At 41.0% G+C, this 19,037-nt stretch overlaps 1 long non-coding RNA gene across 1 annotated transcript; it reads right to left on the bottom strand.

The window, feature by feature from the left end:
- Positions 1-6,734: 6,734 nt before the first annotated feature.
- On the bottom strand, positions 6,735-18,040 carry LOC120541607. The gene is made up of 4 exons (XR_005636052.1): positions 17,960-18,040; positions 17,066-17,156; positions 16,812-16,924; positions 6,735-6,825 (listed from the first exon to the last, which is right to left on the bottom strand). It is a non-coding gene; the product is annotated as an uncharacterized LOC120541607 (long non-coding RNA).
- Positions 18,041-19,037: the final 997 nt, after the last annotated feature.

Genomic DNA, 19,037 nt, shown 5'->3' with positions numbered 1-19,037 from the left:
CTACTTACCTTACTGCTGGTGGCATTTCATTTTGGTCTGTAATTTAAATTTTTCCACTCTCTTTAAATGATAAGTCTGTCAAAATATCACACTAAAGTTGAAACTTAACAAAAAGAGTGCTTGTCTATAATGTTTGTATTTTTCTCATAATCAATACCATTTGCTTGCAATGCTGCTTTGATGGCCTGGTGTTATTTCCCCGTGGGCTACACTTCTACAGCCCATCAACAGAAGTCCATGTACAAATCTACACATTATCGAATGAATTCAAGATAGATGAACTAAGGCTCAGTATGTGAGAGATGTGCATTTCTTTAAAATCATTACCATTCAAATCAAGATAAGTGGTTTTATATGTGTGGCCTTTTTAAAATTATTATTTATTTAGTACATGCCATTACCCTAATGTTCTATAAATAATTAATATACACACAGTCTATTTGGGTGAATAGCTAAAAGTAAAAAAAAAATAACAAGTGACAGAGTTCAATATTTTAAAGTAGCACACAAAAATCCTAATGTTAATGTTAGTTTCAAGTATAGACCAAAACTAACATCCATCCATTATCCAACCTGCTATATCCTAACCACAGGGTCACGGGGGTCTGCTGGAGCCAATCGCAGCCAACACAGGGCGCAAGGCAGGAAACAAAGCCACAGGGTGCACACACACACGCACACACACACACACTAGGGACACTTTAGGATTGCCAACGCACCTAAACTAACAGTAAAATAAAATCACAGACTGCTCACAATTGGTACGGTCAGTACGACTTTTAATATCCAGGATGAGAAGAAAGGGGAAATGTGGAAAACCTAAGAAGTTCCAAAATGTGTGGTGAACAGCTGCACTTTCAAAAATTGCCACAACATCATTAGACTTGACGCTGTTGCATAGAGCTGGGCAGACAGAACTGAGGAACCACACATTTTTGCTTGACTGGCCAGAACAGACACAGTTAGCTCTCAGGTTGAGGGAAGAACAGCAAACACAAGAAAGAGATGGCCAGACCAGACACTGAAGAGAATTCAAAGTTCCATCCAGAAACTTGTAGGTCAGGAGGAAAGTTTTTACCTGGACTCTAGTAGTAGCTCTAGGCCAGCTTAGTAAGTGAAGCAGAGGAGTAGTATGGGTGACTATAACAGTGGGATGAGTTGGAAAGGCCTGGTTCAAGCTGCTTGTAATAGTCCAGCCTGTAGGAAAGATGAGCCTAAGCAAGACGTTTACTGGCATAATTAGTAAGGAAGGGTCAGATTTTACGGATGTTGTATTGGTTGATTAGGGTATTAAAAATTTCATTAACCCCTTAGAGTTAACAATTAAGTGAAAATATAACTCATTTAGTTTGGAAATTGAAACAAGTAGGCTCACATATATCGGAAGGACATTATGGCCAGCAGCCGTACCACCTGCACTTCAGAACAGGTAATCCAACTGAAGCTGAACATGTTTGGGCTCGGCCAGTACTCGAATAGGAGACTACCGAAGAAAAGCCTGGGCTGTATAGGATGGTCCCCGATGTCCTGGATAATTGCCCACAATGGCCTAGTCATGCCTACAACTTATTAATCATTCTCTGTCCCTTACAGGCTAATTATCTCCCACATTTCTTCACCATCTAACAGCTAATGAGTGGTGAGTGCACTGGTGCAAGAACGGCTGCCATTGCATCATCCAGGGGGATGCTACACATTGGTGGTGGCTGAAGTGGTTCCCCACTGTCTACATAAATATCTTTAGTAGGTTAGAAAAGTGTTTTATATGGTAATTCCATCCATCCATTATCCAACCCACTATATCCTAACTACAGGGTCACGGGGGTCTGCTGGAGCCAATCCCAGCCAACACAGAGCGCAAGGCAGGAAACAAACCCTGGACAGGGCGCCAGCCCACTGCAGTTTATAGTAATTGTAGTACATTATTATTATTATTATTATTAGTAGTAGTAGTAGTATACTGAGTTGCTAAAGTATTAAGCAGAAATGCCTGTTATTTAACCATAAAGAAGACATACTGTATTTCAAATGAGTGTGATGCTGACATTTCAATTTAACAGTAGTTGCACTACACGACTAACAACTAAAGTTTAACTATAATTGATAGTTGTGGCTTAATATACTGCTCAAAAGAATTAAAGGAACACTTTTTAATCGGAGTATAGCATAAAGTCAATGAAACTTATGGGATATTAATCTGGTCAGTTAAGTAGCAGAGGGGGTTGTTAATCAGTTTCAGCTGCTGTGATGTTAATGAAATTAACAACAGATGCACTAGAGGGGCACCAATGAGATGACCCCCAAAACAGGAATGGTTTAACAGGTGGAGGCCACTGACATTTTTCCCTTCTCATCTTTTCTGACTGTTTCTTCACTAGTTTTGCATTTGGCTACAGTCAGTGTCACTACTGGTAGCATGAGGCGATACCTGGACCCTACAGAGGTTGCACAGGTAGTCCAACTTCTCCAGGATGGCACATCAATACGTGTCATTGCCAGAAGGTTTGCTGTGTCTCCTGCACAGTCTCAAGGGCATGGAGGAGATTCTAGGAGACAAGCAGTTACTCTAGGAGAGCTGGAGAGGGCCATAGAAGGTCCATAACCCATCAGCAGGACCAGTATCTGCTCCTTTGGGCAAGGAGGAACAGGATGAGCACTGCCAGAGCCCTACAAAATGACCTCCAGCAGGCCACTGGTGTGAATGTCTCTGACCAAACAATCAGAAACAGACTTCATGAGGGTTGCCTGAGGGCCCAAATGTCTACTGCGCCCTGTGCTCACTGCACAGCACCGGGAGCTCAATTGGCATTTGCCATAGAATACCAGAATTGGCAGGTCCACCACTGGCGTCCTGTGCTTTTCACAGATGAGAGCAGGTTCACCCTGAGTATATGTGAAAGACGTGAAAGGGTCAGGAGAAGCTGTGGAGAATATTATGCTGCCTGTAACATCGTTTAGCATGACTGGTTTGGTGGTGGGTCAGTGATGATCTTGGAGGCATGTCCATGGAGCGACTCACAGACCTCTACAGGCTAGACAACGGCAACTTGACTGCCATTAGGTATCAGGATGAAATCCTTGGACCCATTGTCAGACCCTACGCTGGTGCAGTAGGTCCTGGTTTCCTCCTAATGCACGACAATGCCGGGCCTCATGTGGCAAGAGTATGTAGGCAGTACCTGGAGGATGAAGGAATTGAAACAATTGAATGGCCTTCACGATCCCCTGACTTAAACCCAATAGAACATCTGTGGGACATTATGTTTCGGTCCATTAGGCGCCGCCAGGTTGCTCCTCAGACTGTACAACAGCTCAGGGATGCCCTCATACAGATCTGGGAGGAAATGCCACAAGACACTATCCGTCGTCTCATTAGGAGCATGCCCCGACGTTGGCAAGCATGCATACAAGCTCGTGGGGGCCACACAAGATACTGAAAAGCATTTTGAGTAGCAGAAATTAAGTTTTTGAAAAAATGGACTAGCCTGCCACATCTTCATTTCACTCTGATTTTAGGGTGTCTACACAATTGAGCCCTCTGTAGGCAGAAAATTTTTATTTCCATTAAAAGACTTGGCATCCTTTTGTTCCTAAGACATTGCCCTGTCGTTATTTGTATAGATATCCAACTTCATATTGAGATCTGATGTATCTAATGTGTTTCTTAAATTTTTGTGAGCAGTGTATGTATAAGGATGATGAAAATATTACTCTACAGTACAATCCGTTAGGCCCTGCTCAACAACTAATTACTTTCGGTGATCCACAGATTTATGCAGGAGGTCTTCTTTGTTAGAATGCATAAGAAGGTTTATTATTGTATATCTGACACACAGAAAGGCAAAGGTTTAAGCAAAGAATGGAAGATTATTTGTTACCTGTTATCATACAATTTATTTTACAATCTTACATTTATCATGTATAGGTACAGTATATTATGATGGTTTCCTCAAGCTTTCTAGCACTCCAAAAAGCTATTAGCTTTCTAGAGAATTATTGAAATCGGTTTATTGAGCTGCTTTCTGTCCGATTCATCCAAAGAACTTTAAATAATACCACTAATTTACATTGAAAGGCTCAGTAAAAAATAAACTGCATGAACTGCATGGATTAATGTTTTTATACCTTTAACATTAGCTTATGAGGTTCCTTTCTGTATAAGTGTTGGTCTTATTTGTATTGTGTATAATGAATCTGCCGGGAGGCATTATAATAAAATACATTGAATCACACTGAATTTTAATATTAGTATTTAAATGCCTGGATTGGTTTCTGCCTTGTGTCTGATGTGTTCTGACTCCCGTGACTCTGTAATTAAATGAAGCAAGTTAGGAACATGGAGGGGTTGGGACTTTCACTGGGCCTCTTTGTGATTGAAAATCCAAACAAGCAGAAAACAAGCAGCCTGATAAACTACAATCAACAACCTAAAAGTTTGATTAGGACATCAAATGATGATTTTTTACATACAGATAAGATATATTATGCATAGATACCGGAAAGGGTCAAGTAGTGGCTTTATTGCAGTTACAAGCCTTAACAATTGGTGCAATTATTCTGTTATATTTCTATATTTAGAATTCAAGAAATACTTTCCTCACTCTCAGTACATCATGTGACTCATGTATATTGGCAAATAAGCAAGAGAGGTACATCATACATTATACTTGAGGGCTTTATACATCGCAACTTTCGCATGCCTACTGAATTTACACTGGCATGACTTTGAGATTAAAGGGGTGGCACACAGGCATTTTTGTTGGACAAACTGAGTCATTCATCTTTTTACCTTTTAGTACATGTGTTATTTTTAGGATTGTGCTTCTCCTCTCCAGCCTAATGCAAGAGTCAACATAACATTTAAGGTAAGTGATATCACGTTGGAGTTAAAGTGTTCTCTATTGTCCTGTTATTTGTAGGACAACTGTGTGTCTATTGCTATTAAAGAATGTTGTGCAAGCTGCTGTCAAAGAGTGAATGGCATTGCTGTGATATGCTAAAAGAGAAAAGACAGTCTAAATCTGATTTACTGTTGCACTCTACTGCGGTGGCTGGCGCCCTGCCTGGGGTTTGTTTCCTGCCTTGCGCCCTGTGTTGGCTGGGATTGGCTCCAGCAGACCCCCGTGACCCTGTAGTTAGGATATAGCGGGTTGGATAATGGATGGATGTTGCACTCTAAGATGTGTGTTTAAATTAATCAATTGAAATTGTTGTTTCAGGGAGGCAAAAGGAATATTTCAGGTTAAATACATTTTAAAGTGTGATATACGCACCACTGAGCATTAATATGGCATCTGTCTAACAATCTGGAATGTACTGTACCAGGCAACCATTTGTGATGGCAACAAACCCAAGCACAAGAACCTTTACTCTGAAGAAGAACATCGTGCCAAGTTACAGTGTACCTACAAATCAGTTTCTCTCCTGCCTTTCCCCTCAAATGTGTTTAGTTATCTAAGCTGGCAAGACATCAACATCAGAAATTATCTGCTAGAACAAACATCTTTATGTGATTTTTAGACTTCCTGACTTGCATAAGATCTGCTTGTAATCTGCATTTTGGACATTCTAAAACATTTAACTTTTTTTGAACTGACGATTATTTTGGAGGAGACAGGAATAAGGCTAGTTAGTGTCTGTTGCATCTGATTAAAGTCAGCATTACGAAAAAGAACGATGTGAACTTACTTTAATTGCTTTTAGTACTTTTTGAACGCACCATATTCAGTCTGTGATATATCTGCCATGCTTTTCAAACATGATATTAATAACAATGCATCAATTTCCACAATACTCCTGATCCCATAGAGGTTTGTAGTCGGCCTGTACTATCCCAAGAACAATACAGGACAGCTGCTGGAAGGCATTTCAGACTTACCAAATAATTGTAATAATATATGTACACATACACTGCATTTTCAGGCTTGATGGGGAAAATCCAGGATCCAGTCCTAAATGCAACATCAGTTCAAACATTAATACCTCCATACTCCTCCGCCATGCTCAAGTAGAAGGATGCACAGAGCCAGGGACTATTTTAGCAAAAAAAAATCAAAGAGCTTCGATTCCCAAATCCTCCCTGCGTGGAGTTTGCATGTTCTCCCCGTGTCTGTGTGGGTTCCCTCCTATAGTCCAAAGACATGCAGGTTAGGTGCATTGGCGATCCTAAATTGTACCTAGTGTGTGCTTGAGGTGTGTGTGTGTGTGCCCTGTGGTGGGCTGCCACCCTGCCTGGGGTTTGTTTCCTGCCTTGCGCCCTGTGTTGGCTGGGATTGGCTCCAGCAGACCCCCGTGACCCTGTGTTCGGATTCAACGGGTTGGAAAATGGATGGATGGATGGATGGATAGATAATCAAAGAACGGAGCAATCCATGAATAGCACATGATAATAATAACTAGCATAGCCTAATAGCTAAACCAACGCAGATGAAATCTGATTGCAGGGTCCAGCTTAGGACTGGATGTCAGTTACAAAAATGAGTATAATACTAATCTCCATTGGTAACGGGCACAGTTGGTTCAGAACATGAAGGATGGGTAATAACAGGTGATGCGACTCCCTTTCTTGCTAAAATGTTCAATTATAAATCCTTAATAAGTACTAATTTCTAACCTCGAGTAAGTCAATACGTCTGCCTGAGAACTACAGAAGTAATTGTAATGTTATTTTTAAGTCACTTTCAGCAAATCTTTCATTAATGTAAATAACATCAAATAATTTTACTTACCATTCAATGTCTGAGCTCACAGTCATAAAAATCTCTCAATTGATTTTCACAGTACAGGGTTGTGAGAAGGGAAATGGGCACAAAGGAGGTGGCAACCCTGCAGAAGACACAAGTCTAAATATATGAATAAACAACAACAATTACAATAATAATAGATGGCACGCCCCACTAGTGAGTAAGGCACTGGAGTACCTGAAAATGTACCAATATATTTCCATCCGTCCATCCATTATCCAACCCGCTGTATCCTAACTACAGGGTCACGGGGGTCTGCCGGAGCCAATCCCAGCCAACACAGGGCACAAGGCTGGAAACAAACCCCGGGCAGGGCGCCAGCCCACCGCAGGGCACACACACCCACCAAGCACACGCAAGGGACAATTCAGGATCGCCAATGCACCCAACCTGCATGTCTTTGGACTGTGGGAGGAAACCCACGCAGACACGGGGAGAACATGCAAAGTCCACGCAGGGAGGACCCGGGAAGAGAACCCAGATGGGTCTCCTAACTGCGAGGCAGAAGCGCTACCCACTGCACCACCATGTCACCATACCAATATATTTCAACTTTTATAATTTATACTTAGGACTAGAAACCAGTGGACAAAAGCAAAGCAAAAATCGTTAGCGTGATAAACGTGAAGGTGCATAAATGTGCACGGTATACTTATTGTCTCAATTTGTGATTTGTAACAAGTAAGGATGACTGCGGAGACAGATGAAAATGGTGAATACAAGGGGAATGAATTTTGATTCAATCAATTTGACTGATTCATTAATGTACATGCATTGACACCAACCTGATGCAAAACCTGCCAGAGAAATGTCCAATTCATTATCAAATGCATTTTCACAATCTAAAGAAAGCAGAGCAGGAGCCCTAGAAAGAATAGGAGCAATAATTGTGCAAGAAATATCTTACATTATCTGCCCCTTGAGGAGAACAAAATAAAAGCCTGTTTGATCTTAGACGGTTTAACATGGGGATTGCCAAGCGGATGGAAACAGTGGTTTCCAAAATGCAAAAGCCTTCTAAAGTTCAGTCACAGTAATAGTCACATCTGAAGTGGAGACTTCATCTTTGGAAAGTCTGAGGAGGGTTAGTTTAGATACAACTGAATTAATTTCATCTTGAGAGATTTGGGGTGTTTAGAAAATAATCTGGAATAGAATTCACAAAGCTCTTATTAATTTAATTTAGGTTATTAGTGAGGTGCCTTACTTTACTCTGAATGGATGAAATGTTGGCATATTTGTGCAGCGTAAGAAGCAGTAGCTCAGGCCACAAAGTCCCCAGCATGCATGTGATAAATTACAAAATTACAAGAAATCTTGCTTAGTTCTGTCCTCAAATTAGAAATAAAAGTTCATAATCAAGATCGCAATAGGGCTTGTGCCCTTCAGAGCAGTGACATAGCACTTCAGGCCAATAATCTTTTGTCTATGAGAATGTGTTAGAACAAAGTCATAAACTAAAAGAAAAATCATGAATTACCCCTTTGACTGGCAACCAGAAATAAGTAGAGTCCTAAACAGGGCCATAATTAACTTTAATAAACTGTTGCAGAACAGAAGATAATTCCAGTCAAAATACAGGATCACAAAGCACCGATGAATTAACCAGCCAGTCAGCTCCATACGATGTTACAGATGTGAAATACAGTTGGGAGAAGGCACATCAGTGGTCAGCGAGAGATGCTGAGGCCTGCCAAGTGAAAGGCAGTTAAAGCAAGTGGAAAAAAGGAGTCTCTGTCATGGAGCATGAAGTGCAAAGTCAACACAGATAATGACCATGGAATCTGAAGTCATTCTCTTGGAGGTGCGAGGCAGCAGAAACATCTGCCTTAGTTGAAACTACTACAGTAAATTGTTAACTCCACAATTAAACACACTATATTAACAACACTCATACAGGAGATTGACCAGAACATGAAAGGTTTAGGTGATGGAAGGGTATTTTTAATTTTTACAATCTGCTATAGACAGCAATCTACGGTTCCCTTATTGCTATAAATGATAAATTACACTAATACTGTAGAAGGCTAAGCTGAACACAGTTGTACTAGTTAAAGTTTGAGATTTTTATTTGTATTTTTATGACTTTCTTCCACAAAACTAGTTGAGGCTGCATGGAAACAAATTGGCTGCTTTCTTGATCTGACGTAGCTTGATTTCACTACAATGCCTTCCCTGCCATATTAATTATAATTGTTGAAACACAATGACCTCAGTTTTACTCATCTACAATAAACCCATGCTTACCCTGAATACATTTTTCTGCTAGGAAGAATCTTCCACTTGTAATAAAATTCTAACATATGAAACGAACAGTGACACACAGATGTACTATAATTACAACTTTGAGTATTTGTCAAACTAAAATCATTTAGATGTACATTTAAGTACAAATATAATTCTGCATATTTTTCAAAAAGATAAAACCATTTAAATATTACTGATGCATCCTGGATTAATATTTGTTTAATTTCTTAAGAAAAAAAATGCATTATTCAGGTTTTTGATAAAAGCCCCTTTTACATTTTTTTTTTAACATTTTACTCTTTTTACTTTCTATGCTTCTTTGGTGGGCGGCACAGTGGCGCAGTGGGTAGCGCTGCTGCCTCACAGTTAGGAGACCCGTCTGGGTTCGCTTCCCGGGTCCTCCCTGTGTGGAGTTTGCATGTTCTCCCCATGTCCTCCCACAGTCCAAAGACATGCAGGTTAGGTGCAATGGCGATTCTAAATTGGCCTTGGTGTGTGCTTGGTGTGTGGGTGTGTTTGTGTGTGTCCTGCGGTGGGTTGACACCCTGCCCGGGATTGGTTCCTGCCTTGTGCCCTGTGTTGGCTGGGATTGGCTCCAGCAGACCCCCGTGACCCTGTGTTCGGATTCAGCGGGTTGGAAAATGGATGGATGGATATTGGATGGATGGACGGATGCTTCTTTGGTTTCAAGAGTACCGATATTAAAGTTCTTTGTATACTGTGGTCAAAAGATGAACTTTGATGGGTCAATAGTCTATGGAAGCAAGCAACAAAACCAAACAAATCAAACTTGTCCCAAAGTAATAATTACCAAAGAATCACAGAACTTGTACAAATAGAAAATATCCATCTGCAAATAAATGTAAAGAATTAATGGCTTACAAGAACTGTGGATGTTACCACTTTGAAGAGTCTATTGAAGCATGGACCTTTTTCAGTCAGGCTTTAGGCCCCAACACAGCACAGAAACTGCGCATTTACGTGTCCTAAATGATGCCCTTTTGGCATTGGACTCGGGACTCCACGTGATTATGGTTCTTCTCGACTTATCTGCCGCCTTCGACACAATCGATCATTATATCCTGATCTCCCGACTCGAATCCTGGGCTGGTGTATCTGGCTTAGCCCTCGACTGGTTCAGGTCATATTTCTGTAACAGGACTCTCAGAGTCATGCTAGACGATTTTTCATCTGAATCAATCCCACTCCCATGTGGGGTCCCCCAGGGTTCCATTTAAGGGCCACTACTTTTTTCAATCTATACCCTGCCATTAGGTGCAATTTTTAGAAAACATGCAATTTCATATCACCTACAGTGGTGTGAAAAACTATTTGCCCCCGTCCTGATTTCTTATTCTTTTGCATGTTTGTCACACAAAATGATCATCAAACACATTTAACCATTAGTCAAATATAACACAAGTAAACACAAAATGCAGTTTTTAAATAATGGTTTTTATTATTTAGGGAGAAAAAAATTCCAAACCTACATGGCCCTGTGTGAAAAAGTAATTGCCCCCTGAACCTAATAACTGGTCGGGCCACCCTTAGCAGCAATAACTGCAATCAAGCGTTTGCGATAACTTGCAATGAGTCTTTTACAGCTCTGGAGGAATTTTGGCCCACTCATCTTTGCAGAATTGTTGTAATTCAGCTTTATTTGAGGGTTTTCTAGCATGAAGCGCCTTTTTAAGGTCATGCCATAGCATCTCAATTGGATTCAGGTCAGGACTTTGACTAGGCCACTCCAAAGTCTTCATTTTGTTTTTCTTCAGCCATTCAGAGGTGGATTTGCTGGTGTGTTTTGGGTCATTGTCCTGTTGCAGCACCCAAGATCGCTTCAGCTTGAGTTGACGAACAGATGGCCGGACATTCTCCTTTAGGATTTTTTGGTAGACAGTAGAATTCATGGTTCCATCTATCACAGCAAGCCTTCCGGGTCCTGAAGCAGCAAAACAACCCCAGACCATCACACTACCACCACCATATTTTACTGTTGGTATGATGTTCTTTTTCTGAAATGCTGTGTTCCTTTTACGCCAGATGTAACGGGACATTTGCCTTCCAAAAGTTCAACTTTTGTCTCATCAGTCCACAAGGTATTTTCCCAAAAGTCTTGGCAATCATTGAGATGTTTCTTAGCAAAATTGAGACGAGCCCTAATGTTCTTTTTGCTTAACAGTGGTTTGCGTCTTGGAAATCTGCCATGCAGGCCGTTTTTGCCCAGTCTCTTTCTTATGGTGGAGTCGTGAACACTGACCTTAATTGAGGCAAGTGAGGCCTGCAGTTCTTTAGACGTTGTCCTGGGGTCTTTTGTGACCTCTCGGATGAGTCATCTCTGCGCTCTTGGGGTAATTTTGGTCGGCCGGCCACTCCTGGGAAGGTTCACCACTGTTCCATGTTTTTGCCATTTGTGGATAATGGCTCTCACTGTGGTTCGCTGGAGTCCCAAAGCTTTAGAAATGGCTTTATAACCTTTACCAGACTGATAGATCTCAATGACTTCTGTTCTCATTTGTTCCTGAATTTCTTTGGATCTTGGCATGATGTCTAGCTTTTGAGGTGCTTTTGGTCTACTTCTCTGTGTCAGGCAGCTCCTATTGAAGTGATTTCTTGATTGAAACAGGTGTGGCAGTAATCAGGCCTGGGGGTGGCTACGGAAATTGAACTCAGGTGTGATACACCACAGTTAGGTTATTTTTGAACAAGGGGGCAATTACTTTTTCACACAGGACCATGTAGGTTTGGATTTTTTTTCTCCCTAAATAATAAAAACCATCATTTAAAAACTGCATTTTGTGTTTACTTGTGTTATATTTGACTAATGGTTAAATGTGTTTGATGATCAGAAACAATTTGTGTGACAAACATGCAAAAAAATAGTTTTTCGCACCACTGTATATGCTGACGACTGCCAAATTTATTTCTCCCTCAAGCCAACTGACTCCACCAAACCTCTCCTCAACTGCCTATCTGACATTAAGGACTGGCTGGCTGTAAACTTTCTTAACCTGAACGATTCAAAAACCGAGGTCATTGTTTTTAGTCCCGACTGCAAACGGACTCCACCCCTTCGCCTCGACTCTCTTCCCACTCCAGTAACTTCGTCTGTCTCCAATCTTAGAATCAAAATGGATACGGTCCTGAAAATGGATGCTCAAGTCAACAGCACAGTAAAATCCTGCTTTTTCCATCTCAGGCGAATCGCCAAACTCAAGCCTATTCTGTCCAACCACCTCCTGGAATCAGTAATCCATGCATTCATTACGTCCCGGCTCGACTACTCAAATTCCTGCCTTTATGGTATCAGTAAAGCCACTCTTTCTAGACTCCAACTGGCTCAGAATGCGGCTGCAAGGCTTCTAACTGGAAGTAGCAGAAGCCAACACATTACACCAATTTTAAAAACCCTACACTGGCTGCCGATTAGATTCAGAATCGATTTTAAGATACTCCTCTTAACCTATAAGGCACTAAACGGTCTAGCCCAGTGTTTCCCAAACTCGGTCCTGGGGACCCCCTGTGGCTGCAGGTTTTTGTTCCAACTGGATTCTTAATCAGTGACAACACCTGATAACACTGATTTCATTTAATTAGCTGGTATTTTTTTTTTCTTTTATTCGACATTGAGAAAAGCACAGCAGCATGATTTTTACATTTATAAGACATTTATAAATATTTGTGCTTTTGCTATAGATTTAAATGCTTAACTCTCTTTTGTTGATTTCATTATACTTTGCCCTTTCTCTGTGCAGTTTTTCCCCATTCGTTGTATCTTAATAATGACAATTTAAAACAAGCAGATCAGACACCCAGGCAAACAACACTGAATAATCAAAGGCTTCAGCTACTTTAGAGTCAGACCCACTAATTAGTAAATAATGGATTAATTAAACAATTAGAACACCTAGAAAAGTAGAATGAAAATCAAGATGAAAATACTGTTAAAAAGAAAACAAAAAACATTCCTATATAACTGCTTGGTACATTTTAATATTTTTTTTTCTCAAACTTAGTTTTCTAATTTCTATATTAGTTCCCTAAACACAGAACTTGGGAAATCTCAGTTCACTTAATTAGCCCAGGAGTTCAATTAAAAAAAGAAGCTGGTTGGATCAAAAACCTGCAACCACAGGGGGTCCCCAGGACCGAGTTTGGGAAACACTGGTCTAGCCCCTGCCTATTTGAGTGTCTTGCTCCATCGTCACAATCCTCTTCGTGTTCTTAGATCTGCAGATCAGCTGCTCCTAGCCGTTCCCAAGGCACATTTTAAAGCTCGTGGTGAAAGGCCTTTTTCCGTCTGTGCACCCAGGCTCTGGAACTCTCTACCCTTAGTGGTTAGGCAAGCCGCCTCAGTCGCCACATTTAAATCATGCCTAAAAACGCACTTCTTCACATTGGCTTTTAATTCTTAACCTGTCTCATTTCCACTTGCTTCTTCCTATTTCTCAATTTTAATGGGTCCTCTGACCTGTTTTTAGTATCTTTGTTTTAATTCTCTCTTAATGTTTGTTTTTAATATTTTGTTTTTAGTCCTGCTTCTTTTTTAACTGTACAGCGCTTCGGTCAGTTGTAATGCTGTGCTTTTAAGCGCTCAACAAATAAAATGGTATGGTATGGTATGGTATGACAAGTAAAAGCATATACATCATGTATAATCACTCATTTCTGATTTGACACATCACCAAAGACGTATATGTGAAAAATACATTTGCATGTTATACATTGAACATAATATTTCAACTGTAACATCCAGTAAAAAAAGAACTGAGTTATGATGCTACAGTCGCTTTCCTATGGACGGCAGTATATTTGCTCAGAAACTGCGCAGAAAGACAACAGACAAAGAATAACAAACATAAGCCTATCACTTCAACGTTTCATGCCTTCTCTTGATTAGTCATAATTACATTCTGAAAAGCTAAAATCATATTTTTGACATTATATTTGTTGATGTGTCATAGTTGGAATTTGAGATATCTACATTTATTTAGTTGCGATGTCGTATTAGAAGTCATCTTATTATCTTAAGTACAGACTACAGTGAAATACTTAACAAAAGTTACATGTAACACCATTCTGACACGCCAAAACTGAGCGACTTTTCCTGTTCACTTCTGGACAGCTCTGAATTAGACATATTGATAATTATATATTAGATATCTAAACTTTCTAATTAAATAGCATTAATTTGAGCACATCGAGATATCTGTAATTCTTAGGTTCGATTACAGAGATGTACAGTTTAAATTTAATAAGCATTGTCTCACAGGATTACATCTTCTGTTAAGACTGCGTCATTTGGTCTCATCGTGGGTTGTGTTTAGCCATGCTGAATTTCCAACAGGCAGCTTTCCCCTTTCATTTATACCCAAGTGACGCTGGGTACTTTGGCTAGTTTATAAAATAAAATAATACTAACAGTGTCAATAAATCTGGCATCCATGCATTTTGGGGAGTCTGCAATTCTTTTTGTAATTATGACTGATATGGAGATTTTTCTTTTTGATAAAGTAATTTATTTCCTTCTACTCTTTGAGCAAGTCACTTAACCCACTTGTGTTCCATTTTAAAAAAATCTATTAAAAATGGTACTTCATTCTTACCTTTTAAGTCACATTAGATAAAAGGATAAGCCAAAAATAGAAAAATTATTTTATTGTTATGGAAGGCTTTACTGAAAAATTGTTGCCAGGTACAGTTGTAAGGGTGGCACATTTGTTTGTGAAACTACTGACCCATAATTCCAGGAATAGGAGGATGTGTTATGAAGATTTAAAGAGTACTTTGAGAGGCTGATGAATGAAGAGAACGAGAGAGAGAAGAAGTTGGATGATGTGGAGATAGTGAATCAGGAAATGCAACAGATTAGCAAGGAGGAAGTAAGGACTGCTATGAAGAGGAAGAAGAATGGAAAGGCCGTTGGTCCAGATGACATACCTGTGGAAGCATGGAGGTGTTTAGGAGAGATGGCAGTGGAGTTTTTAACAGGATTGTTTAATGGAAACTTGGAAAGTGAGAGGATGCCTGAGGAGTGGAGAAGAAGTGTAAAGGTGCTGATTTTTAAGAATAAGAGGGATGTGCAGAGCTGTAGTAACTACAGGGGGATACAATTGATGAGCCACAGCATGAAGTTATGGGAAAAAGTAGTGGAAGCTTGGTTAAGAAGGGAAATGGTTTTTAGTGAGCAGCAGTGTGGTTTCAGGCCAAGAAAGAGCACCACAGATGCAATGTTTGCTCTGAGGATGTTGATGGAGAAGTAGACAGAAGGCCAGGAGAAAGCATATGACAGGGTGACTGAGAGGAGCTGTGGTATTGCATGAGGAAGTCGGAAGTGGTAGAGAAGTATGTAAGAGTTGTACAGGATATGTACGAGAGAAGTGTGACAGTGGTGAGGTCTGCAGTAGGAGTGACGGATGCATTCAACATGGAGGTGGGATTACATTAGGGAGTGGCTCTGAGCCCCTTTCTTATTTGCAGTGGTGATGGACAGGTTGACAAATGGGATTAGACAGGAGTCCCCTTGGACTATGATGTTTGCTGATGACATTATGATCTATAGCAAGTGTAGGGAGCAGGTTGAGGATACCCTGGAGAGGTGGAGATATGCTCTAGAGAGGAGAGGAATGAAGGACAGTAGGAACAAGACAGAATACATGCGTGTGAATGAGAGGAAGGTCATTGGAATGGTGAGGATGAAGGGAGTAGAGTTGACGAAAGTGGATGAGTTTAAATACTTGGGTTCAACAGTACAGAGTAATGGGGATTGTGGAACAGAGGTGAAAAAGAGAGTGCAAGCAGGGTGGAATGGGTGGAGTACAGTGTCAGCAGTGATTTGTGACAGACGGGTATCAGCAAGAGTGAAAGGGAAGGTCTACAGGACGGCAGTGAGACCAGCTATGGTATATGGGCTGGAGACGGTGGCACAGGAGACAGAGCTGGAGGTGACAGAGTTAAAGATGCTAAGATTTGCATTGGGTGTGACGAGGATGGACAGGATAAGAAATGAGGACATTAGAGGGTCAGCTCAAGTTGGACGGTTGGGAGACAAAGTCCGAGAGGCGAGATTGTGCTGGTTTGGACATGTGCAGAGGAGAGATGCTTAGTATATTGGGAGAAGGATGCTAAGGACAGAGCTGCCAGGCAAGATGAGAAGAGGAAGGCCTAAGAGAAGGTTGTGGTGAGAGAGGACATGCAGGTGATGGGTGTGACAGAGCACGATGTAGAGGACAGGAAGATATGGAAGAAGATGATCCACTGTGGCAACCCCTAACGGGAGCAACCGAGAGTAGAAGAAGAAGAAGAAGAAGGAGGAGTTCAATGACCTGTTCCAGGGACAGTTTGTGTGGTTTCTGCCTGCTTGCCCCGTGTTTGCATAAATGTATAGTACATAATCCACAAATTCAACCCAAAGATGAATATGGCGGGTTAACAAATAATGTATTTTTGGCCCTATGGTACGTATATGTAGTATTAAACATTAAAGTACTTCCACAGTGCGTTGGGTTGGTTACTACCTTGTACTAAGCGCTGGTGGGATAACTTCTGACTCCCCAAGACCTTCAGTGGAAAAGCACATTTACAAAATGAATGGCTTATTAGCTAACCCATTAACCCAGCCACAGGGGATGCACAAACCAGTGTGTTTCTTTGCGCCGGTCCCAAGCCCGTATAAATGGGGAGGGTTACATCAGGAAGGGCATCCTGTGTAAAATTTTGCCAAATCAATATACGGACAACAATTTTGGATGCTCCGCTGTGGCAACCCCTAATGGGAGAAGCTGACAGAAGAAGATTAGCCAACCCCTTGACTTGCCTTACCTATTTAAGGGCTGCAGTGAGCTCCGGAGCGGCACCTGGTGCAGGGCATGAACAGATTCTGTCCCGGATTTCCATTCTATTGCAGGGCACACCTCCATAGAAGGCCAATTAACCTTAAGGATGTGGAAGATACAGCAATAAAAAAAAAAAATTCTTGATGCAGGAACACTGTGCAAACAACATAAAGCTTTATCAATCATTTATTTAACTGTGCTTTTTTTAAAATAAAACTGTTGCCATGGCTCACAGCTTACTTTGGAAGCATCAGGGACAAAGTAGGAGACAACTCTGGACATGGTGCCAGTCCACCACAGGCCAAACTCAAGAACGCAGGCCAATTTGGAACTGGAGAATAAAAAAATCAATATCAGTCATCTAGCTACAAGGCAGCTGCTATGCTATACCTGTTTTACAGCAAATATTAATTCTACACTTTATAACAAAAGTAAAGGAAATGCTGTGCCAACTGGATCTAAGATAAACACGGGCACATGTTGATCAGCTTGACATTCACTTTATCTTTCTTCTTGAATGTGTGATAAACTACTCAAATTTCTTAAACTGAATAAGGTGTGCAGCGACCATGACTTTCCTTAAAAACATAACATTTAAAACAAATTAACGTGACTATTTGGTACAGAAGCAAAATAAAATCTCTAAACGTCATACACCCTTGAAGCCTGGAAGCCTTGGCTTCTACAAGAAATTCATTTACACAATACTTTGTAACATATCTTTTTTCTTTCTTTTTTGCAAAAAAATTAAAATATTTGTGACGTTGCAACTTGCAGTGTACTAAGTAAAACTGAATACGAATTTAATAACAGGTTTAAGAAACTGGCCAAGAAGCTGCCGTCACCACGCCTTATAAGTCCTGCTCGCCTGCCATGAGTACCATTTCTGTTTTATTGCAGGCCCGGCCGTGATCCTGGGAAAGGTTCCAGTTTAAATGAGACACAGGCAGGGAGATGCACTTATAAACACAGTCGAAGGAGCCAAAACGGCAGGAATGTGGAGGCTTTATTTGGGCATGAGGAATGCGACGCTCATACCGCAGTGGCACGAGAAAAAGAAACGACGGTGTCGTCCACATTTGGGCTCACCCGCCTTCAAACCCGCAACCCACAACCCGCATCCCGCGCACTCACCACTGCACTGGCCACGTGGGGCGACACCGTCCAACCCCACCGCGCGCGCGCGTGCGCTTTCACACCAGTCAGGGCAAGGCAGGTGGGCGGGGTTAACTGGGCGGCACGTGAGGACGCCGTACGCCCGTTGGGCGGCCCGCGCCCGCCTCGACCTGGAGTTAATGGCAAGCGAAGAGATGTACGGTAAGTTGAGGAAACCTCGGTCCACATTCCAAGTTAACCCGAGCGAGTGAATCCGGGATGCTACATTTTGAGTTAGCGTTGTCAAGGGTGTCACTTTCCGGGTGACAGAGATGGAACTTTGGGTCAGTCAGTAGCGTCCGTGTGGCGTTCTCAATCTGCTTCGTGTGTTTACGTGAGGTTTTCAGCTGGTGAAGTGGCATCTCAAAGTGGGCTAAGTGTGCCTCTCAGCAGACTGGCAGCCCATACCGAATTAGTTCAGTGTTATGCCTGATTGTGCATAGATTGCTACTGCCCTCCATGATCTTAAAGTTGGACCATTCAGGATTTGTAGCATAGAAGAATGGATACAAATAATCAATTTATACATATAATAATAATCATAATAGTCCATTTATATGGCTCTATTCCTGTTGCTCAAAGCATTTCACAGAAATTTAAAACGAACATCAAGGTATAAATCCTACTTTTTATTTGTTTATTTGTTTATGAAATGGATTAATTGGCTGTATTATCTGTCCCGTGAGCCATTATCCTTGTTTTCATCTTTCTGCTGCTGTATGCATCTGAATTTTCCCTTGGGATTAATAAAGTTTGTTTAATCTAATCTACAATATCGCAAACAAACAATATCCACATACAACAGAAAAAAAAAGATAGTTTCAGGAAACCCAGAACATTGAAAAGATTAAGAGACAATAAACCAGAATAAATATACAAAATGTTACAAACAAAAAAGCCCTAAACAAATAACATAATTTGTGAAACAAACGCAAATCATCCTGAGCACCCGGGCTGAGACGTTAAACTGAAAGAAAAGGTCAGAATGTCAGGTCAGTTCAATGCCTTCCTGAACAAATTAGTTTTAAGTTGTTTTCTAAAAGAATGAGTTAAGTCG

This window comes from Polypterus senegalus, chromosome 12, assembly GCF_016835505.1.
Source record: "Polypterus senegalus isolate Bchr_013 chromosome 12, ASM1683550v1, whole genome shotgun sequence".
NCBI classification, from domain to species: Eukaryota; Metazoa; Chordata; class Cladistia; order Polypteriformes; family Polypteridae; genus Polypterus; species Polypterus senegalus.
The sequence above is the reverse complement of the archived record's forward strand: the minus strand, read 5'-3'. Positions and strand labels throughout refer to the sequence as shown.